We start from the raw sequence: 24,558 nt of genomic DNA on the forward strand, positions 1-24,558 counted from the left end.
ATAGTGTGCATCATCTGAACCACACAACTATAGCCAGCCTTTAAACCAGAGATGGAAAGCCGTTCCTAACCATGGTTGCAATCTCCGGTTTAAAGGCTAACTTAGGTCAGCAATAACTGTGTGTGTGTGTCAGTTCAGGCATTACCACTAAATTATGGTTAACACTAAGCAGGAAAGCTGGGTGGAGGGGAGAGGAAGATGCAAGCCGAGGAGGAAGACAGAGAAGGGCATGAGCTTGTGGGTGCTCTTGATCGCCAACCATGGTCTGGCAATCTGCCCAGAGGAACAAGCGAACGTTCCCAACACGAATGACAACTGGTTAGCATAAAATAAACGAGTCTGAAGTGGAGAGACGGTGCTTGCCTTTTTTTTTTTAAACCAGCCTAGGTAACCCTTTTGTGAAAATCAACCACGCCAGTTCAGCAGTGTTAAGGGGTAATTGCTCCGTTTCCCCGCAACACTGAATCCATTTCCCAACCGACTCCACGGGCCAACCAAGACTGCATTTCCCAGAGTTCCCTCACGGGAAGCCATGACGGTTCAGCCGGCGTCACGCAACCTGAAGTTGGCACAGGTGAAGTCCAAACTTCTCCTGGGCCGAACCCCGACCCCAACGGCCCTCGCTGATACAAACGAACGACTAGACCCCGGAAACCTTGCTGGGCCCACCCTGATCTCTGCTTCCCACCCCCTCCCCAGCAACCCAGTCATACTTGCCCAGCAGCAGTAACAGCCGCAGTTGCTGCGTCAAGCCGTCTCAGTTCTCCTCTTCGGCAGGCTGTCCTTGGACAGGCCGGCAGGGGCTGAGCCTGGGCTCTTCTTGGCTTTTCCGAGATCTCGCTCCCAACTGCCACCCCCTCACCCCCCCGCAGAGAAACCGGCAGTTTTAGAACATCCAGCAGGGAGGATTCCACAGGTCATGCCACGGGGGGATTTAAAATTAGTTCTGTTATATCAAGTGGGGTGTGTGTGTGTGTGGAGACACACTTAGAAACCCCGGCTTATAGTGTGGGAGCCTCCTTTGCCTTCCAGACTGCAACACACAAGCTGCGGAGCAAATGCTCTGTCTGTGTGTGTTTATTTTTCCCTTGAAGCGCTTTCTGGACCCTTTTGGTTCCAAGTCAGCCTTTGGCAGCAGCGATCTAGGAAGCTGCTGAAGGACATCCTCTCATACTGCGCGGGAGGCGGCAATGGCCAACCCCTCCTGGATTCTCCCCAAGACAACCACAGGGCTCTGTGGGCGCCAGGAGTCAGCACGGACTCAACGGCACAACTTTCCTTTAGCTCAGTCACAGAGCCCACGTTTTGGCCACGGCTCCAGTGCCTTCCTCAGAAGTGGGGGTCCTCTTCTATTAAGCAGGGAGACAGAAATTGCCCCCCATTTATCCCCACCCAGTGGCTGGCAGCCAGACTAAATTCCTCCCGAGTTGCTCTTTAGAGTAACTCCTGAGTAGTACCATTGAGGAACTTCGGCTGGATGTCTGCCAGCGTCTTTTCCAATCTGCAGGTCTCTCTCTTGTGCTAGTCAGTTCTCCCCGGTCCCAAAACAGCCTCACAATCTACATTCCTTCTAATATGTAAACAGCTTGGGAAAACGTTTTTTGTTGAAACACAGCATACAAAATATTAGCAACAAGGAGCCTGTTCCAAAGCTGGCAGGGAGAGGAAGGATCGAGACAAATACTCATCAAGACAAACCAAAGTGAAGGTTTGTTTAAAACTAGCGGGACCAACTGAAAATACTTTCTAGCGGCAGGGCTTTATTTAGGCTAGCTGTTCTTTTTGGTTAGACTAAATAAAGCCCAAACTATTGCAAGTATGAGCTTCTCTGTAGTTCATCCCAAGGTGAGCGATCAGGCCATAGCTCAATGGTAGAGCATCTGCTTTGCAGGCAGTAGGTCCCAGGTTAAACTCCTTGGCAGCATCTCCAGGGGAGGCCAGGAAAGACCCACGTGTGAAACTCTGGAGAGCTTCTGCCAGTTAGTGTAGACAGTACTAAGTTGGATGGATCAAGCGTCTGACTCAGTCAGCAGTTGCATATGTTCATCTGCAGCATCCATAGCTCAGGGGAAGAGCCTCTTCTTTGCATGTAGAAGAGATCGCAGGTTGAACCCCTGGCAGTCTTTCCAGGTAGGGCTGGGAAAGACTCCTGCCTGAAACCTCAGGAAGCCACTGCCAGTCAGTGTTGACAATCCTGAGCTAGATAGCCTATAGAAGACAGCTTCCTCAGTTCCTAAGGCAGTTTAAAAACAAAAAACATGTAGTGGTTACAGGGTTGGGCTAGGACAGGGGAGACCCAGGTTCAAATCCCCACTCAACCATGGACCTCACTGGATGACTCTGAGCCAGTCACTCCTCTCTCAGCCTAGCCTACCTCACAGGATTGTTGTTAGGATACACATACCCATGCACACCACTCTGGGCTCCCTGGAGAAAGAGCAGGATATAAATGGGAACTTATTTATTTATTTATTTATTTATTTATTTACATTTATATTCCGCTCTTCCTCCAAGGAGCCCAGAGTTAGGTTTCTCCTCACAACAACCCTGTGAAGTAGGTTAGGCTGAGAGAGAAGTGACTGGCCCAGAGTCACCCAGCAAGGACCATGGCTGAATGGGGATTTGAACTCGGATCTTCCCAGTCCTAGTCCAGTACGCTAACTACTACACTACGCTGGCTCTCAACATAAACAAACCCTTCTCAGTTACTTAAAAATCTCCAGTTGATCACAAAGTGTAGGTTTGTTGGTTCATTTGATTTATGGTATTTTTATTCCACTTTTCCTTGCAAGGTGGCTCAGGTTGGTCTACACAATTCTCCCCTCTTGTGTGTGGATGTGTGTATATCAACACCATTTTAAAGAGGAGTGAATACACTCAGGCCAGAGGACAAAGGGGTGATTGCCCCACTTTTCAATGTTCTCCACCAACCCAGTTTTAAGGGAACATCACCCTGCTTCGCCTGCCACCCTGTTCCAATCTCAAACATTCGCTCAACTCTTGTGAATGGAAAATATGACACCTCTATCAACAGCCTGCGGTATGTTTAAACTATTATAATGTAAAGCATGCTTATTCTCACAAAAAAACGAGCGGAAATGACTACCAAATGCTTCCTTTTACAATCTCTCCAGAATAGGGGAGAGTCTTTTAACTGGGGGACAGGGCAGGGGGGCGGATTTTCCCAACAGAGCAAATGCTAGCAAATAGATCTCTGCAAGAAACTTTTGCTGTGGATTTATGATCTTTTATTGAAGGGGCAGCAAAACGGGGGGGCACTGTATTCTCCATGTTTTTAGTACATTAATCACTTTTACATTCAAGGGCTTTAAAAAAACTCAATAGCTTTTTTTTTTGAAGTGACAATAACCACAGGAAGTGACCATAGCTATATTAGTCTTTCCCTCAAGAGGGCCAGATAAGCTTTAAAAACAGGAAGTCTGCACAGCGATGATGAAGTTTTAACAGACCGGAACCACAAACCTGCAGAGCAGTTACAGAGACATGTCCAAAGGGGAACAGCTGGCAAAGGTGGTGGCGCACACAGATGGAACCTATGAGCAATGTGGGGCGGGGGGGGGCGGTTTAAGGCGAATGGAGGGGGGGGAGCGTGGATGCCACCCAGTATTTCAAACGTATTCCTGGGGGCTGGAACTAATCAAAATGCTCCCTTTTAGCTGGAGCACCGTGATGGGGAAGGAGTCCTGGATTCCGTTCTCTCTCTGGCCTATTTGCGATAACTACACACACACACACACACACACCCCACAGAAACCGATGGCCAGTCCAACTTCACACTAACAAAAATGGTGGCTCAACATGCCTGGCAATTGCATGCAGGATCCTAGTTTTAGCCCCTACAGCTCACGTTAGCACCCGCTTTGCCCACGGAAGGAACCAGGTCCAATATCTGGCATCTCCATGGAGGAGGAGACCAGGGAGCAACAGAATGGGGAAGGCCTCCCTGCACCTCAAGCCCCAGAGAGCTGCTGCCAGTCAGAGCAGACAATACAGAGTGAGGTGGACCAAGAGTCTGACTCAGTATGAGGCAGCTTCATATGTCTACGTGTCACACACAGACAGCGTGCAAAGAAGCTCCGTCGACTCACGTGCACATCCGCCTTGCAAAACATTGCTCACTGGAAGACATGACAGCCAAATGTCACCATTCTACAAGCTCTCTGTCAACCCAGCAGTACCCTGGCAAACCAAGCAGGCCTGGGGAGGTGTGTGTGTGGGGGGGATGTCACCTTCTCAAATCTCATATTCCATTATGTGTGTAGTGTTTTCTGTGCGTTGCTTTTTTAAAAAACACCTGCTGTCCAGCGTGTAAATTTCTTAGGCGGCACAAAAAAACGCAAGAGCTCTCAGATGCACAGAATCTCTTGCGTGCTGCATAAAGAATCACCCAGAAGCTGCTTCTCAGCCTCTTTCAACAGCGCTAATCAACTGTGATTAAGAGGAGTGAAAAATTCAACTTCTGTGTCGTCTGCTCCAGTTTAGTGGTGAAATAGACAGAAAAGACCCAGATACCCGGATTGTTCCTGTACCCAGGTCTGACATTGTGGCTATAACACATCAATGGATCTGAACTGTGTGCATGCAACATTGCACATGAAGCCATTCCCCTCGACACTTCCGCAAAAGGCAAGGATGGATTGTGCCCATATTAAGGCATCCTGAACCAGGGGAGGGGGCCCTCTACCCTCCATCAATATTTCCACCAGAAATACGTTGGCATGGAGAGAGCAAAGTGCCTTAAGTCAAGCCCATTTGTTTAGCTCATTTGCAGAAATTGTTCTATTTCCACACGGAGATGATAAGTCAGGCACAGCGCGACATATTCTGCAGCAAAATCACATCGTTTGGGGCCAGCTCCGCCTGGCATGTTCTCATGAGTAATGTAGCTGGCACAATTTGTGTAAATAAGCTTCACGTTTTGGAAAAGGCTGTGCTACTGCTCCCCAGACAACTTCCTTCAAGTCTTCTCAGAATGAGAGTTTGGCACCAAAAGCATCTCTGATCTTCTGTTTATTTCTCTCTCCTCATTGAGAGTGAAAGGAAACTATGCATTAAGATCTAGGGGAAAGCATCGCAAGACAGATACACTTCGAGGTAAAACCCCTCGTTTGTAACCACACAAATTAATTCCAATGGCCGGCAGTACAATGTGAATATGTTTACACCACTGTGTGTGTTGCTGTCGTCGCCTTTCTGTGGCTGGCTCCCCGGCGATGGGGTTCAAAACTGCCATCCTCTTTGGATTCCAACATGTGTCCCTCTTCCTTCCGCTGTTATTGAATACTGCTTGCTCTGCTTATACACTTGTCACTAGGTGTCGCATTAGTGCTCCCTGCACAGCTAAACAACACTACTGCAGAAGGACGGAAGGAAGGGAGAGGAAGGGAGGACAGAATCCTCTGCTGCCCTTCTCTTCCAGTGCAGGAACACAGGAAGCTACCGTACACAGAGTCAGACCACTGGTCCATCTATCCATCCGCTTCATCTATACCACGGCTGCATAACTTCCGCCGCTATTGGGACTACAACTCCCATCATCCCCAGCCAAAGTGATCAATCGTCAGAGATGATGGGAGCTGTAGCCCAACGTCTGCAGGAGGGTCGAAGCTGTGCAGCCCTGGTCTAGACTGACGGGCAGCAACTCTCGAAGGTCACAGGCAAGCCCTTTCCCACCCCTTCCTGGGGATGCTGCCAGGGATGGAACCTTCCACATGCAACACAGCTGCTCTTCCACTGAGCTGCGGCCCCATCCCAATCTGTTTTTATGCTCTGGATGTTAATCTTACTAGACTTAATGGTATTCTGAATCATTGGCGCTTATAAATTATACATCACTTTAGGCACTATGGTGGGAAAGCAGTATAGAAATTGAAGCAAAAAAGACAATCAACAAGCAATCCACCACTGAGGCTTGGTGGAAGCGGGACAGAAGAGGTTCAGAACGGATGAGCCTCAGAAGGTGGTCTGCAGTTGTATTTTGGGAGGGCGATCGCTCAGTAAGACAACATGCACTTTGCATGGACAGACTTCCCAAGCAGTGTTCTCTCTCATCTTTTTCATCTGTGAGCGGAATGAGTTTTGGTCTGGGCAGTAGTAGCAAGGCAGTGTACACACACGTGCACCCAAAGTGGGGCCTTCCTGATTCAGCCAGAGCAGGATCTAAAATTAGCTGAGCTGACATCAAACAATGTGTGAGCGTGCACACTCCCCAGCTCAACCCGTGGGCACCTCCCATTAAATGGGGCTCAGAGAAGAAGGCTGGGAAGAGATCTTGATGGCTATAGGCTCCCTCCAGGATCAGAGGCAAGATGCTTCTGAATCCCAGTTACAGAGGCTCAACACAGCAGGAGAGGGGGCAGGCCTTCATCTCCTACCTGTGAGCTTCCCAGAGGCACCTGTCGGGCCACTGTGGGAAATAGGATGCTGGACTAGAGAAGCCTCCTTGGGCTTGATCCAGCAGGGCCGTTCTAATATAGATACGCCACCAATCAGAGCAGAATAAAACTGGACTAGGCAGGAAAATCGATCCAGCATTAAGGCATAGGCATTTTTAACCACACGCCTGCACGCCAATGACCTAGAATCTATATAGGATTCGGGAAATAAAAAGCAAACAACTCACATAGATCTTTGAATGTGTAAGCTCATCCCAGCAATAATGTCTTAAGACACATTTGTGTAGGAAAATTAAAACCAATCTTTTAAAAATAATAATCTGTGGGATGGGAGAAGCCTGTGGACCATAATGCTAATCGGGTTTTTAAAACAAATCTCTCATCAGGGAAAGATGCACAAACACAGAGACAAAACGGCTTCAAAAGAGGCTACAAAGAAAACGTTTTCCCTGATGAAAGCAACTGATTACGGATGGCAAAGCCCACACTGGAACACATGTGACTATCAAAAGGGAAGTTAACCGAAGAACAAACACCCGCTTATTATGAACACATTTTAACACTCTACATGGAATTCCAAACAAAAAGAAAGTTGGGCGGTGGGGGGGAGCAAATCAATGCATACAGCTGGTAACAGCATTCTGGCAAAGCCAAGAAGATTCTAACTGAACAAGTAGTGAGTCAAGCTAGAACCGCTAGAACCAAGCTGAAACGTGCCATCTTTGCCTGGACAGGGTAAACTTGCCATCGACTAGCTAATCTGCATCTGGTTCATTTTAAGGTGGCGAATCATTTGCTGTAATGCCACCTAGTGGCTGCCTCTTGAAATGCCATCTTGCAGTTCCGTCAGACTGCTGCTACGTCATATATGGCCGGAAGAAGCTGCCTTTCCCCGAGTCAGACCCTTGGTCCACCTGACTCAGTACTGTCTGCAATGACTGGCAGCAACTCTCCAGGGTTTCGGATGGGGGCCTTTCCCAACTCCACCGGGAGATGTTGCCAGAGACCGAACCTTTGCATGGAACGAAGGAAAGCCTTATGCCGAGTCAGACCACTGGTCCATCTCGCTCAGAGTGGCCGACACCAGGGCTGCAACACTCTGGCCCTCCAGCGGTTTTTGGAGTTCAGTTCCCATAATTCCCAGCCACAGCGGCAGACCATCAGGGACTATGGGAGTTGTGGGCCAGCATCTGCAGGAAAACAGAAGCTGGGCAACTGGTCTACACTGACGGGCAGCAGCTGTCCAAGTTTCCAGGTAGGAGTCTCTCCCAGGCCAACCCGGAGATGCCAGGGAGTGAGCCTGGGGCCGTCTGCGTGCAAAGCAGATGCTCTACCAGTGTGGTACGGCCTGATCCCCTAAGGGGAATTTCTTACAGCAGATGACACTCTCATGTAGCCAACCAGCCAAAAGCCAACCAAGGTGGGCCCTGCTTAGCAAAGGAGAGCTCATTGCTCCCACCAGAACAGCAAACCTCCTCCTCAGAGACGGAGCAAAGCAGAAACCGATTTGTGTAGATGAGAAGTTCCTAAACTTTTGAGACAGGAAAACCACCGTTCACTCCGTCATCGTTTCAAAACGCGACTCCAACCGTCCAAGAGACTGGGCATTCCTATCTGCACTTGCAAGGCGAGAGAGAAAACCCCAAGCAATTGCTCAAAAGCTTCAAGCAGTTTGTTGGGTCGGGTAACAGTTGTATTTCTCTCTGTCTCACCTCAGCACAACCACCTTGTCCTTGATTCGGGTATTGACAGACAAACTGCTGAATTTTAATGCGAGTGTTTTGTCAATAAGTATTCGCAGGCACTTCGCAAGTTCATTAATAATCCATTAAGGAGACCCAAATTAAAGCGCTGCTGGAAGGCAGCTTCCCTGGGAAACCAAATCCGCGCCTTCTCGGCTGGCAAGAGCTGGACGCACCACATGTGGCGCATTGAGATGCGTGTTGGGTCTCTCCCAGCCCTACCTGGAGATGCTGCCCCAGACGGAACGTGGGGCCTCCTACATGCCAAGCAGATCACAAATCACTGACCTACTGCCCCGCCGCCTTGTAATCAGCTCCTCCCTTGCATGGAGGAAGGGAACTTCCAGCCCCGAACACCGGTTCCTGTTACATCTGAACCAGGCCATTGTCTGGGATGCAAGAGGCTTTTGCACGCATTCCCACTTGCAATCTTGCAGTAATGAAGATCAACTCTCTGCCCTGTGCAGCATTCAAGTATGCAGAAGACAGACCCATCGAGTTTCTGGCTTCTATGCGGGCTTGGAATATTTACTTCAGCGGTTTTTCTGCTTGGCTTCCATGCACAAGCCTTTGTTTCGGAATGGCCTTTCAGATGGTTCACTGCTGATTAACCCATTTTCATGCCTTGAAGCGCTTGATTCCTATTAGTGCCGACCGCAATCTGCGCATTGATTTTTGCCACAGTCGGGATCGAGGCGGGAAGGGGGAGAGAAATCCAAGCCCCTCCCCACCAAAAGAGTGCTTTTCGCATTAAGCAGCTACCCACAATGTTAAGTACCACGACGAATGCCCAAAGCCAACACAGCAGCCATACACAGACATGCTTTTACAGTTACACACAAAAAATGTTGGATTTTTTTTGGTGGGGGAGGAATCTTCTTTGTACAGAAGCACAGGGCAGGACTGTTCTTGGTAGCATTGCCGAGAAAAGGCTTTGGGACTTTCAAATACTCAGAATTAGAAACAGATCATGTTCCGGCTCTGAATTACCATCTTTTTACTCCACACCGTGACCAAGACAACCAAAAATAGAAGCCTCCAACCGAAATGGCCTCCCAAGCTTTGCCCACCACACCCCCTTCTTAAATGGAGTCTTTATGCCCAACAGATCTATACAGTTCTTGTACCACATCCTTCCACCAAGATGTACTGCAAATCAAAGGTTTGATTTCATCGCCTGGAGCAAGCTTCTTCCTGTTAATATCTGGCAGGGGAGACCAGTTTTAATCTTCTATCCGGTTGAAACAATTACCATTCCCAAGACCAGCCTTAAATTGGGTAGTAAAAATCACTTGTTTTATATTATCAGATGATTATTAAAATAAAGAACAATGTTTTTACAGTGGCAAGCCAGGACTGAAAGCATAGCTTTGAGCGCAAGAAAGGCCCAGTTCAGACATAACACTAAAACATGGCTCAATGCTACGGGAAGTAGCCCAAGGGAGCCATGGGTTCGCAAGCGTCACCTCCCCTTACCTATGGGGCTGGAGCTGTAGTTCAGTGGCAGAGCATCTGCTTGGCATGCACAAGGTCCCTGGCAGTATCTCCAGGCAGGGCTGGGAGGGATTCCTGCCTGAAATCTTGGAGAAGCCGCTGCCAGTCAGTGTTGACGATTCTGAGCGAGATGGGCCAAGGGGCTGATTCGGTGTAGGGCAACTTCCTATGATCCTGGCCAAGGACCCATTTTAAGTGTGAAAGGGCTGCAGATTCAAAGTCGCGTCACTCTGTTCAGGTGCCCCCGATTTTGTCCAACAGGCCTCTAAGGTAAGGATCAGCAACTGCAGGCCCTGGTGCGAAACCTGCCCAAATGCCACCATATGGGCCCCAGTTGTCCACTGGCAGGCAAGAGAGGAGTGTGGAGGGAGCAGTGATGGTAGCTAAAAGGACCTGCCAGGACGGGGAGGTGCTGGTCCCCAATCCTGCCCCTCTCCAGAAGCCCTCCTGCACCACTTGGCTGCTGCCCAGAACCCAACGGCATCCTCCGCACGCCTTGAAGGGAAGCAGCAAGTGAGCAGCGGCTGGGGAAAGCCAACAACTTCACCCAAAGCAAAAGCACGTATTGTTCCCAAGAGGCTTTTAAGTCTACGGTTCTAATTTAAGCTCTCACAGGACGCATTCTGCTCGGGCTGGGAAGCTACCAGCTACTGAGTGTTGAACTTGTTAACCCACCCAGGACTAGCAGCCTCGAGAAAAATTCACACACACAAACGGGCATCTTCCCCGTCCACAGAACCGGAATTCTGTCTGGCACCGACAGTTAAAGTTCTATATCGCCCAAGGCCACAGGTCGATATGAAGCAAGCTTGTCGAAATATGAGCAGGAACCAAAGAGAGCTCTGCCTTTAAAAAACGACTAGGGCATTTAGAAAGGGAAACCCATTCTTCTCAACGTCTGCCAATCGCAACCTTTCTTGGACTGTTTCACTACCCTGAAGGGCATTTTCGTATCGGACGGGTCGGACTCACTCTTGCGGCCCTAAATAGTATTCAGTGCCTACTTAGGAGAGAAGCACCACACAGAGTCCGTCTCCCACTCCCTGCCACAGGGGAAAACAACCCCGTCCATCTCCAGTGGCCTGTGTGTGCAGCCAGATGCATGAACAAGCCCTTCCAGTATTCCAAGCCGAGAAGCATTCCGGTGCTCTGCTTGTAGAGCCCAAGGATTTTTTGAAAGCTTGCTGAGCAATCCACCAGGGCTTAATAATTAAGACGTATTGCCCGGAACGGTTCTTCAAGCCAAACCGACGGCATTTGCTGTGAGGTTGGGAGTTTTCTTTTCCCCCTACCAGGCAGAGATGCCTTGTGGTTGCAAACAGGAATGTGCAGTGCCTCCCCGCCTTCAAATCCCAAGTCTCTGTGTGTGGAGACTGGGCTCCCGTACATGTTGCTTTCTAGCACCCTCTAGAGCCTCCTGGCCATCAACTCACCACAAGCCAGAAAGAGATTTGCTAGCCAAGTCATAGAAGAGAACTTGCAGAAGAATCTGGCTGTGTCAAGTTCTTGAAAAAGCCCTTTTAAACAACAGAGAGAGAGAGAGAGAGCGCACACTTCCCAGCTTCCAGAGCTCTAGTTACATTCCAGACAAAAACCGTCCCTCATTCATTCAATCACCAAGTGAAAAATATCAATTATGAAAGCTTCCAAGTGGGAAGAGGGGGAAGAAAGCCAAACCCAAGGCACAAAACCAACTCCACATGTGCGGAGATCAGTTTTCAAGGCCTGGAGTGGATTTCTGGCTCTTTCAATCAGCTATTAGCACTTTTTAGAGCATGTTTTTGGACATTACTCACAATCTGTGGGGTTAATTACCTAAGGTGCCTTTCAAAAGGCACTTAAATTAAAGCTGTAATTCTATCCTGGGGTTCCAACAACGATAAATCTCTTGGATTGGGATATTTACAGTTTAACCACATTGCCTGTTCCTGGCTTAAAAAAAAATTGCTGTAAACCAATGGGGAGAACTTTACTGTTTTAGCATCTTTTCATCTTTGCTAAATGTTTGAGCCAACTGTTTTGAACATATGCAGGGTTTACAAGTTTGGTACCACAGAGCAATATGAGCAGAGTCCATCACTTGGCCCTCTTCCGAGTGTCCTTGCCAAAATCCTCCAAACTGTGCTGAAAAGGGTTATGGCGCTTACCTAGGGCTTCCGCATGCCACTCACCTATGTGAAAATGTCTGCTTCACTCGCTCTCACTTTCGCCTGTGTGCGTTTTTGCTTTTGTTTTACGTGACTGCCTTTTCACAGGGCGACTGATGATACGATACGCAGAGACGGATGTCTTTGACGAGCTTGGGAAGCTGCCTGGCTAGTGGCACTTTCTGGCACGCTGCAAATGATAACGTCTTGCATTGTAGACCAGGAGGAGGCCTCAGAGGCCCAACACTTGCCTAACGAGCAGAATTCTTTGCACTGGCGGCTGTTTCCAACTACTGTCTTTTGAATAACCCAGAGTTGAAACCTGTCCATCTGTCTCCCTGCTTCCGCAACGACGTGTTTTACCCCAGTCATCTCGGGGAAACCTTGGTTGTCATACTAACCATCTTTGGGGGCACTTTATCGCCATCTGAAGTCAAACACTCACTCACTAACCATGACATGTATGCCTGAACTGGAGAATTTCCCCCCGCCAGCTCCTGGGGTATTTGCTGACACTTGCAGAAAACGGCATGCTAGGGAACTGAACTGGAAAGGCAATCACAGAACCTATCTGCCCACACGCTCTGTCAAACTCAAGAAGGCAAAGCCCGCTACTGGATAGACAAATCCTCTGCCGCCATGCTTTAAAACAGGCTCAGCATTGGGAGCGGCCTTCTATCGAGTCAGACTCTTGGTCCATCAAGCTCAAAATTGTCTACTCTGACTGGCAGTGAATCTCCAAGGTTTCAGGCAGGAGTTTCTCCCAGGAGAGGAGATCTTCCTGCCTGGAGATGCTGCCAGGGATTGAACCTGGGACCTACTGCATGCAAAGCAGATCTACCACTAAGCCAAAGCCCCACCCTACAGTGCTCACATGTAGTCTCCCATCCAAATGCAAACCAAGTTAGGCCCTGCTTAGCAAAGGGGACAATTCATGCTCGCTACCACAAGACCAGCTCTCTTCCCCGGTAGACAAGGAATCAGTAGTAGTATTACCCTTTTTTAAAAAAATAAAAGAAAGAAAATAAATAGGTCAAATTCTGCAGGTTACCAACCAACAGCTTTCAATTAATCAGCTTTTCGGCTACCTGGATTCTTTCCTAACAGCATGTACAAAAATTACAGGTCTGATGCCGTGTTTGGATATGATTATGACCTTAACTCTTTACACTGCTTTTAAGACGCAGCTTGCCGACGGCGAGGCAGGGCTGTTTAGAACGGCACCCCCACCCTAACGCTTCCAATTACATGCTAAAATGCCTGGCAATGTGCACTGCCTTATTTACGTTGCTGAAATAAGCCATCATTCCGCCAGAGAGAATGGGAGGGGAGGGGAAGGAGAGAGTCATGAAGTACTATTATTGTGTAATCCGCTTTCCAGCGCTGCAGCGTCTTCTAACAAGATTGTGGCGCTTTCACATTGGATCAGCAAGACTGTGACCTCTACTGGCAGCTACAATAACCAATATTAACACCGGCGAGGAGAGGCGATGCACAAATCCTCCATGGGCCGGTGCTCCAGAGGAGCTTCCGCTGGGTTGGGAGGGAAGAAACAGAGACGGCAAGAGGCGTGCTTTTCAGTCAGACCCAAGTGCAGGCAGCACAGCCAAGTGTCAATTATTAAGCACTAGCAAAGTGCCCATCAAAATGAAGGATGATGCATCTGAGGAAGGAGGGACTGTGCTCTGCGAGAACCGGAGTGGGGGAACCATGCGGTTCCAGGCGCTCTCCACACAGTGTCTGCACCCCTGCCAGACCCCCCATGGGTGAGCATCAGAAGGGCCATCAGCTTTCTGTCTGCTCCACAACAGCATGCTCGGGGTAGCACTTCACTTTTCTCCACTGGAATGGACAGGCAGTGGAGGTGCATTTGGGGACCACACTGGAGAGGAGCATAAAGCCATATTGTGAATCACCCAGGGATTTTTTTCATATGGGGCAGTATACAAATGTACTAAATCAATAAATAAAATCAACCCCATTCCTGCCTCTCATGAACTCAGTAATCAACTGTCAAGCATGCTTCCAGTATTATAGTTGCAGGCTTTGGGCTACAAGTCCAAACCAGCATTCCCTGCAACAGGGATTACCAGATGGTGTAGGCAGCATCCCCAGCTGCAATGAACTTTTTTTTGCATGGAGGGGTATATGAATGTACTAAGTAAATAATAAATAAATAAATAAAAATGGGTGCAAATGGACCCACTGCCAAAGTTAGATGCTCCAAGAAGAAGGTACCAGACACTACTCTTGCAGGGGTGATCTCCACCAGCAGAAGTTTCTCGAACGCGTTTCAGAGGCAGCCCACGAGAACAGGTGGCAGTTATCTAGTCTAAAACTTAGGAAAGCCTTTTCACTTGCTAGATTTACTGTTTCGCCATCCACTGTGTTCACAGGTCATATGGCCAGAATTCCTGTTATAGAACGCGTGTGTCCATGTGGGTGTGGGGAAGGAGAAGCTGTGATCCATTTATTCTTTTTGTTGCTATCCCTACAACTGTTTCCATGATGTATTTATTCAACCGCTGCTTATGCTGCATCCTGGGAGGTCTTTGGGGTTCTATGCCCATTTTTTATTCACCGATACCAGGCCCTATATTACAAGAAAAGTCGCCAGCTTCTTCACTTCTGCCATCAAAATACATGGCAAGCAGATAAAATCTGTCTAATTGATCTGAATTACCTTAAGTCAATGTTTGCATTATTTTAGTATCCTGTGAATTGTTTAGGTCATTGTTTTAACTACCGAATTTGAGTCAAATCTCTTTGTTATGGTTATGGAGTATACAAATAGACAGACTGATTGAATTAGCTGCTCATTCCAATGGTAGTTCCAAGGGACACTGGTGTTGGGATCATTCTTTTTATGCACTCTTCTTTTCCTTTTGGAGGAAAGGAAGCGTGCATAAAATACCACACTACTTTTAATATGCAAGCTGAATCCTCAGGTTTGGGCACAAAACCCTACACTCAAGGCAGTTGATGTCCAGGATCAATGGTTCACCCTCCACAGGCACAGGTGAACATCTATGATCACTGCCCAGCAGAGGCTCCGTTATTGCATTTTAATACATCCGTTACAGAATCTCCTGTACTCCATCATTAACCTGGAATCAGGTTTTGTAATATGGTTTTTGATTCATATGGCTGTGCTTGGTTAATCTTAAAATGCAATATTCCGTGTTCAGTGGTTCTGGGGGCAAAAATCAATACTGCAATACAAGAGGAGGCTGAATGACCTCAAGGGCAGCTGTGTTTCCCAGATTAAGATTTACCACCTTAAATGCTGCCAAGGCAGCTAAATCAGGTGTTAAGGCTTCCATTGGCAGTTTCAAGCCCACTACTAAGATCTCCCACCATCATTAACAGGAGGGAATAGGAAGCCTAAGCTCTTATTTTTTCATTTATATTCTGCTCTGCCTCCAAGGACGCCAGACATTGTTATGTTTACCCTCACAACAATCCTGTGATGTAAACAATGGCCCCGAGTCACCCAGTGAGTTGCATGGCTGAAGGCGGATTTGAATTTGGGTCTTCTCATTTCTAGTCCAACACTCTAGCCATACAACACCATGCTGGTTTGATGCTTAGTTCCTTGAACTGTCCAACTAAAAGTCTTGTGCAAACCACAATTCAGAAGTCAGCTCCACTGGATTTCAGTCAGAGCTGAAAGCGTGCGTGCGTGTGCGTGTGTGTGTGTGTTGCCTGCAATGATTCACAAGCACTCTCTTGTCCTCTTCTGATGCTAGTTGTCTTAGCTCCTTCTGGGAAGAAGTGATGTCATTGCCTGAAGTCGTCACCAGCCTAGAATTATTGTGTGTGATCAGCAGGACGACATCTGCCACTTCAGTACTCAACCACTTTCCCACAGTGCTGCTAAGTGTATTTCTTCCCAACCAATGTTCCCAAAGGTGCTCGACTATTAACCTCACACCTGGTCAAGAAGAGCCCTTTGCTTTCTCTATTTCAACTTCTTAAAAAGCCACCCACACGGATCGGCTGGGGCGGGAGGAGAGAAAGCAACATATGATGGGCCTTGAACATACTCCAAGGCCCAAGAGGGAGCAGATAAGAAGGTGTCTCTTGGGAGCTTAGGACCATCTGCCATCATTACTATATGTAGGACACAGTTCCCACCCTCTGGCTGAATTGATACATACATATGATCAGGGGACTGGCCCTTTCCCACCCCCACCACAAAATCCCCACCATCTCCCACAATATAGATCCATGGTACTGCAGGAAGAACGAGATCCCCCCATGTACTGGTTGCACACTTTCCCCTTCCTTTAGAGTGAGAAGTTTAGGGTGCTTCTTGCAGAGACACTGTTCCCCTTGGAGGAGACGGCACTGGACATATATGTGGCTCTGCGCCCACTGCTTAGTGGCAGAGAACAAGCTTCACATGCAAAAGCTCCCAGCTTCAACCCCCAGCTTCTCCAGCCAAAATCTCTGCAGAAGAGATGCTACCAGCCAGAACAGGCAAGGCAGAGCAGGAGGGTTGTAATGGGTGGGCTTAGCCTCCTTTTTACAATGCTTTTGACGTCCCTGAAATGCACAGCAGTTCTGTGGCTGCACCAATGGTGAAAACCGGGCACACGGACACACCCCACTTATACTTCTGGTTCCAACATCCTCCTCTTCCCTACATTCCTCCTTAATTGTTTGCCAAGGAAAAGCCACCACTTTAAACAAACAGACTGCCACATGTTATCACAGATAGCTTTAAGTGCCTTGGGTGTTGATGTTTTCTGTGCTAAAAAAAAGACTCTGTGAATGAAAAGAGTTTACACCCATCGCTGGAAGTGCCTTTCTTCTTTTCCGTCACCATCTCTGTGCATCCTTTAAAAATAAATTCTTCACAAACACTTCTATTATCTGCTAAAATCCCAACACAATGTTTTTATCTCCTGTGACAGCCAAGTATGAGTGGATACCAAATACCGACAAATACAGCAAGTATTTCTTTTAATAAATTGCCAGGCAATAAAGAGAGTATTAGAAGGCAGGCAGCAAGCTCAGGGTGTATTGATGGGTACCGAATCCTTCAGGCGTTACACAGCTCATGCAAGCCGATAGCTCCGTATTATCACAGCAACCCGTTTCCGTCAAAGGCAATTACTCCAGGGACTCGCACAAGGAGGGCCCCGGCTTCCGGAGGAACCTCCCATTAACAGTCAAAGGCTTCAGATGCTGGAAAGAGGAGGGGAATATGGACAATCTGTCATCGTCAATTACCACCGATGTTTATTAATGTCAGGGCAGGACTGAGGAGCAAATAATAAAAGCCAGAGAGTTAGGAGATTACAAAAACAATATGCAAAATGGCCAGCGGGGTTTTTAAGAATGAAGAAGACACACACACAGAGTCGCGTTTTTAATCGACTGGCAATCTGCAATCTTAGGCATCTGCACCAAATCCTACTAAGCTCCCTAGGCCCTCCCTTTTTTCTGAATTGACAGCGTATTCTGATGTTGTGTAGGACAATCCAAGGGCCACCTGCCTTCCCCTCCATCCACAATCCAACACTCTGCCTTCACAAGACATCCCCACCTCTCTGTTCACTATACAGTCAACTTCCACCATTCATCAGCTGGGGAAACACTATGTTAATAAAATGCCCCACTAGAATTTGTGGTCTGTGTTTCAATGACTTTCGCATGATGGCAACACACAAACATATTAGTTCAGAAACTAATTGCACAGCTTGAGAATCTCAAATATCAGATGTTCCAAGACCTGCTAAGACACCCAAGGGCTGTTTTATCAAGAGCGTTGTCCTGAATGATCCACAAGCCACTCTCTTTTAGTATATGGGGCAGACGTGGGAGGGGCAGAAGGGAGGAGAGAAGCCAACTGCTATTCCCTTTCCACAGGCAAATATTTAAATGAAACAACCCTATTTTCCAGACAGCTGCCTTCAACTTAAATATGCTGGGCCTTTGTTCCCTAACAAGGCTGTTTCAATTCCCATTATATGGAAAAGATCAATAATTTTATTCTGATTCAGAATGCTGTTCCTCCAATCAGGCCTTTTACGGTGGCCTGCTCTGGAGAAGTGGGAATAAGGGATAAAAAACCACAGTTGTAAACAAATGCATCCGTTGCCTTGATGGCTGAGAACAGCAGCAGAGAGTCCTCTCTGGGGCAGAGCTCTCTTCCCTGGAGAACCCACCTTTAGTCAATTTGAATTAATCAGAGACTTTCAAAAGCGACAACAAAATTAGCCTAGCAACTTTTGCTTTAATAGAAACACAAATGTGTTTCTTCCCTACTGTGACACAGGACAGTGTGAGACAGACACACGGATTTTGGTTTGTTATGCAATATGCAACATCTAGGATTTTGTAACTTGTGATTTAAGAATTCCCAACCAGTGTTCGCGCACTCACCGGGCTTTTGATGTCCACTTAGTTAATTTTAGATCCTGCTCAGGTTGAATGAGGAAGGTCCCACTCTGAATGCACATGGTGCGCACACACTGCCTTGATCCTGCCACCCAGAACACCACCCATTCTGCACACAGATGAAAAAATGAGAGAACTACTAGCAGTTGCTTAAAGTGCTGTGTTTGTTCAAGGGCAAGGGCCACAGCTCAGGGGCGGAACAGCTGCTTTGCACACAGAAGGACCAGGTTCAACTCCAGCATCTCCAGCTAGAAGCATCAGGAAGCAGAGCAGGCCTTGGGAAACTGCCTTCGGATCTAGGAGCCAGCCCAAAAATTGACCAGTCAGACAATGGACACTTGACAAAACTGCCAGACTTGGTGACAGACATTGTGAAGCGGGAGGGTAGATGGCTTCTCTTTATCCCCTTTACAAGTAACATCCTTAGGGTTGCCTGGGACAAACCAAGACTGTATTAAATAAATAACTCTGCGGATCCTAGTCTAGGTGCCAGAGTTAATTTCTAGGTGCCGTGGCTCTCTGGTGCTGGAGATTCATCAAGCCCTGTTGCAGACAATGGGAAACAATTCTACCCAAGACCACTACCATTCACCCAGCTGCTACCAGTCAGAGCAGACAATACTAGCTAGCTGGACCAGTGATACGACTCAGTAGAACGCAGACTTGTGTGCTCAGAGCAGGTCAGTGCCTTAACTGCCAGCTTCACAGCAAAGGCCCCCCAGGGGTGGGCAAACCTGGCCCCCCAGCTGCTGCAATTTAAGCTTGCCGGAAACGCCAGCGGTGGTAAGTCAGGATGAAACATCCAGTGCCCATGTTGCAAGGCCAAACATATACATACATAGACTTTTTAAAGACACGTTGAGAGATTCTGCTGGAAGGAGTCTTAAAGAGCTGTCAAGCATGAGTTGCTCTGCTCCTGCTCAAACAAGACGACTCACAGGGCCATGCAGCGATGTGGTGCTTCTGCCCAGAGTTGCGTTTGCTTTTCACCTTCTCTCTCCAGGAAATATGCCGTGCAGAGCGGACGCTAAGAGGCCATTTTATGCCTTAATTAAAGAAATGCCTCTCAGAAGCCAAACTGTGAGCTTCACAGAATTGGGGGGGGGGGAGAAAGAGAAGAGAAAGAAAGGAAATTACCTTCCTGTGTATTAAGTCAATGAACCTGTCTGAATTTTCCGCCAGCCAAAAAAAAAAAAAAATCAAAAAACTCGCATTCAAAATTGGCTGTACAACAACAAACAGGCATCCAAATACATACAGACAGACACACAGGCTTTAAAGCCTCTAAGTATGCACACTCTATATTTAACAGTAATCTGTCCTATAGCGATTAGAAAGACAGATAGCATGTTGTTTTAATAGAGCTTAAATGAAAAAGGATCAATATTATTTTAATTTTTAAAGGTCTGTTTATGAAATGTAATCATCCTTCATTAAAAATGCAAGCTGTTCTTCAGGAGGAGGTGAGCACACAAGATGCAGCATCTGAAGTCTCTCCAGGATAATCACCCTCTCTTGGGAGGGTCTGTGGATGCTTCATCACACCACTCAAGCTGCTATTATTAAAAAGTGCTTCCCCGTGAAATTAAAAAAAAAAATGGGGAGAGAGTGGGGAGAGGAGGAGGGGTCACAGATTCTGAACCAAAAGGCTAAACCAATTGTGGGGGTTTGTGGGGGGGGGGATGTATGAGTATCGAGTGTCGTTAATGCCAAGTATCAAGTCATGATCTCTTTGTGAACCCAGGCATGCCTCATCAGGGAACATTAAAAACAGTGATAGGAGGAAAGGAAGTCTCAACCCTCTTACACCTAACAGGTTCAACTCACATAAGCAAAGCTTCTACACACACACACACACACACACACACTCCTTGCAGGACCAGGAATCCTGGACGCCTCTCTCATGTGCATCCACACGAGCATCAAGATATGCATCCAAGCATCGACCCCACTATTCACGCTGCATTTCTTTCTACATAGTGCACTTCCAAATGCATCCATCCAGATTAGGGCATAGCCAGGCGCAGATACATGCCTTCTTAAATAGTGGCGCGAGCTGGATCGGGTTGACAGGGTTCTGACAGCAGGTTGCTGAATAGGAGTTTGCCTTAACAGCCGTATTTAATTCAGTTTTCTAGCACAGCAATCCAACACTAAAGAGCGGTGCCTCCATACTGAATTTGTCATTCTTCACAATTTCTGAACACAGCTATATTAATCTATTGTATACTGAAATCTGAATTGATCCAAGTCAATATTCATCCTTCCTGACTATGGTATTGCTCTCTTGCAAGTGTCCCCCACGCCAAAGAGAGGGGGAGAGAGAAAGAGAGAGAGAGAGAGAGAGAGAGAGAGAGAGAGAGAGAGAGAGAGAGAGAGAGAGAGAGAGAGAGAGAGATCACTACCTTTGAAAAGTCCTTTTTCAAAAAGAAAAGCCACCACCACCACAATAATTGCAAGCTTCAAATGTACTTGCACATCTAACTTGGTATGTGAATGTCAGAGCAGGCTCTCATTATGATTAAAAGAAGAATTTCACCTTTTTTTCTTGCACTGGAGTTCAAAGAACCTTCTCTCTCACACACAGACACTCTCTCTCTCTCTCACACACACACACACCTTAAAATCTTCAAAGCTGTGTCTACCGCCATATTAGAGGCGAGACCTTTCCGTTTAATTAAAAATGCTAATGCAAGCAGCCATTTCAATGTGACTGCATATGGCCAATTATAACACAAAGTTTTTAATGAATAAATTCTCCATTATTCATCTCTATTGCTCAATCTCTTTCCAAGGGGGCAAGTCAGCATGACATTAGGAAGGCACCAGTATAAATATCCCGGGGATGCCTGTCGCAGCCTTTGCATTGGGGGCGGCGGGGGGGGGAGGGTTGGCTCTCTTTTTCGGTTTCGCCTCCGACTCTCAAGCTGCTTGCAAGGGCGGGGGGCAGACACAACGCTTATGTTATAGAAGCGCCGTTGAGTGCAGAAGCACCATACGCCCGCCCACTGTATACAGACGCTGAGTAGATCTTGCTTTGGCGAAATCTGCTGAAGCACAGCGTACCTAGTAACTCCCTCTCCGCCTCGGAACCTGCCGGCAGAGGATCTGCCAATATCTCTGTGTGTGTGTGTGTGTATTTCCATTTCTGCAGTAGCTCCCTCAGAAGGAAGGCCACTGCAATTGAAGGAAGCTGAGCACAAGACAGTTTAGAGTGTTTGGTTTTCGGTTTTCATACAAGAGACAGGGGCTTTGCCCTCCCCTCCAAGATCCGCAAGGTAGACAGCGCTGACAATATGTTACAATGGAGCTGAAAGAGACACTACAGCGCGGGGCTGCTCTGTTTCCCCAGAAGATTCATTACAGGTACATTAGAAAGTCAAATGAGGCAGCTCTGCAGCCTGCTGAAAGCTAGCATATGAAAGGAGGTTAATAGAAATGCATTTCATTTTAAATGGAGGACGTTTAGGATCTGCAGAGGAAACATGATAAGAATATCGGGGTGTGGGCTCCCCCTTTCCTGCGATGCCCTCTCAAGTCCAATCTGGCAACATCAAGGCGGCGGTTTTCCCCGCGGTGTGGGCTTGCATGGGGTTGAGCCAAGGATTCCTCATCTTAATGCCTGGGCTTCCACATGTCCTTATGACACCTTCTACAGAGATCTCTCTTTTCATCCGCCTAGCCCCAGTGCCAGATTCAACACGGTTTTCTTGCCAGCACTGCCATTGTGATACCCGGGAGTTAAACCGAGAACCGTCAATTTTGCCGAAACAAAACCTACATTTTCAAACGCACCCGAATCAACGAGAAAATCATGTATATATAAATTTTAAACCAGCATAATAAAACCCCTTTTGCACAATATAATTTAAAGTCATTAACTGGGGGAGGGGGGGAAGTGTCATTAAGATTAAAGTTGCCTTCCCAGGGTACAATACATTAATACCACTCGGCAATATGCTGGCAGGTTCCCAAGCTCCAGGCAACAAATCATGCTATCACAGCCTATTAAATAGCATTGCTTTCTGCTTCTGTTTTGGAATAAGTGCTGGCTGTTAACAGCTCGTGAACACACACATACACACACCTGATTTTGCAGAAGAAACATTGCTAATTGATCGTACAGGCTTCGTTAAGTGAAGCTACTTAGTTTTGTTTTGTCACATCTACTGTATGGAAGAGCTTCTGTTCACCCCACACTGGGAGAGGGCAGGCAAGTATTTGATGCAGCCAGAGTCAGCACCATCATCTCACCTGACCTGATGGTTGCATTCATTTAAACCTGAAGGCCAACTCGATGGCAGCATTCCATCTTATCATAGCATTAGCGCAGGGATGGCCAACCTGACGCTGAGGCTTAGAAGACTACAGTTCCCATTATCCCCAGCCACAGTGGCCCATAGCCAAGGATTACTGGAGCTGTGTTTCTACAGCTGGAGGGCATTCAGTTGGCCAACGCTGTGCTCACCTTTAACTTCCCATGAGAACTCTTTTCTGGAGAGCATTCTGCCCTCCTCACCCACATGGATGGCTTGTTGGAGAAATTAGATGCCATCCAACTCCTTTCTCCTGTGAATGGGGCAGACCCTATCACAAGGGTTGTGACCCAAGAGTATCCCAGATGTGGTTGATCATAACTCCCAGCATCCCCCAGCCAAAGGCCACTGCAGATGGAGACGCTGGGCTCTGTAGTCAACAACAACATCTGGGATTCCGTTACAGGGAACACTGCCCAAGACCAATGTGACTGTGCAAACTGGCTGCCAATAAAGTGGCTCATTCACCAAGTACCAGGCACCATAACCCACAATTTCTTTGTACAAGTGTGAGTAACGTGATCCTCAACCGTGAGGTGCCAGAAACACTATTCAAGAACAACAACAACATTTCTCTTTCGTTCCAAAAATCTAGACTTGGGCAGCAGCAGAAGGGGAGGAAATAAGTTATTAAAATTAATGCATTAAGCCATCGTAACTCTGCTCCTTTTTGTTACTGGCAATATTCCCACTAGAATGCTGGCCTGTCTGGCTGCTTTAGTACATCCTGTTGAACACTCCCTTTTAAGATAAGCATCACTTAAGAATAAGAACTAAAAAGGCACAGTCATATCACCTTCTCAAATTAAGGAGGAAGGGTGGAAAATCCAGAGAACACTGGTTTGGATTCAGGTTTAGAGTCTCAGAAAATATGTCTGCATTAAGAACCAACACAATTTATTGTTCTTGCTCGCTTCTAGCCGTGATAAATTAGAGGAAATTAAGTCTTCTGCGTTCTTGTTTTGCCATTCAGATTACTAGCATTTAAAAAAACTAAAACTACACACACAGAGAGACAAAGAGCGTGTGCAGGAATCTGGTGAGTAACCAAAGTAAACCCTTCTGTAGGAGGGCTAAACAAGTTCCTTCTAGCTAAGCAAAGTAAAACGAGCAGCGTGAACATCCCTGAACGAATGGCCGAGTGCTCAGTGTTTGCCTTGCTTCCTCACAACACACTGCAATGTGAAAACCCACCCAAGAAACTAGCTGCGGGCATTTCACAGCCACATCCCACTAGTTAAGTCAACGGCACAACTGGCCCAAACCCCTCCGAGGAGGAGAAGCCATTAGAGCAGAACGGAATCAAAGCTCTCCTCACACGACAGATGTTTCGTGCCGCCGAGCCAACAGACTTCGCAAGCTGGCAGCAGCCAAAGGGATTTTCCAACACTTTAGAGGGTAGCTTATCAAAACACTCTTTGTGCCCTTGAGCTGAGTTTCCCCCCCCCCACCAGATTTTATGGCTGCACCTGCTTTCAAAAACAGGGAGGGACAGGTACATTTTTCCTTCCGAGGGCTGAGATGGCTGGCAGGCAGGCGCCATGGCTGTTGCTTCAGATGCCATATTATGCCCATGTCGGGCCTTGGGTCCGATTCTCATACAGGAACACAAGGAGGGACAGAAGATGACGTGGTACTGGAGAGGTCAAGGGCATTGCGACTGAGACAGGCTGCCCACACTGAGGAACTAGACCTGGAGCAACCGTTCTGTAAAACCAGACGGGCCCTTAATGGTCCCTCATTATCACCTGGGATGATGTGCAGCGGCAGCACCACCGCCACGCTGGCCAGAGAGGGAATTGCAGCTCAGGAAAGGTCAGGCCAGGAACGCCTTCAGCCTGTGAGCCAGACTGGCGGTAGAAAGAACCAGGGGCTCTGCTGCCCAACCCGCTGTGCTGCCGCTCCGTAAGTCACCACGAACAACAACTACTATTCCTGTACGAGCCTGCCAGGCAAGATCAGCAACCAAGGCCTTCCTCCAGTTGCCCCAGCACTAGAAGTCAGGCGGGTGGCCACTGGCGTGGTGGGGCCTTTT

The 24,558-nt window shown here is 47.6% G+C and overlaps 1 protein-coding gene across 10 annotated transcripts in view; it reads right to left on the minus strand.

The window, feature by feature from the left end:
• Nucleotides 1-24,558, minus strand: part of RERE (arginine-glutamic acid dipeptide repeats) — a 272,298-nt gene that overhangs the window by 224,942 nt on the left and 22,798 nt on the right. Inside the window, exon 1 of one of the 10 annotated variants that reach the window (XM_053280794.1) lies at nucleotides 714-847. The exons of the other annotated variants lie outside the window; for them this stretch is intronic. The gene's annotated coding sequence lies outside the window, so the exon portion shown is untranslated. Of the gene's footprint in view, nucleotides 1-713; nucleotides 848-24,558 lie in introns of those variants that run through there. 10 annotated transcript variants of the gene reach the window in all.

Source organism: Hemicordylus capensis, chromosome 16, assembly GCF_027244095.1.
Source record: "Hemicordylus capensis ecotype Gifberg chromosome 16, rHemCap1.1.pri, whole genome shotgun sequence".
NCBI lineage: Eukaryota > Metazoa > Chordata > Lepidosauria > Squamata > Cordylidae > Hemicordylus > Hemicordylus capensis.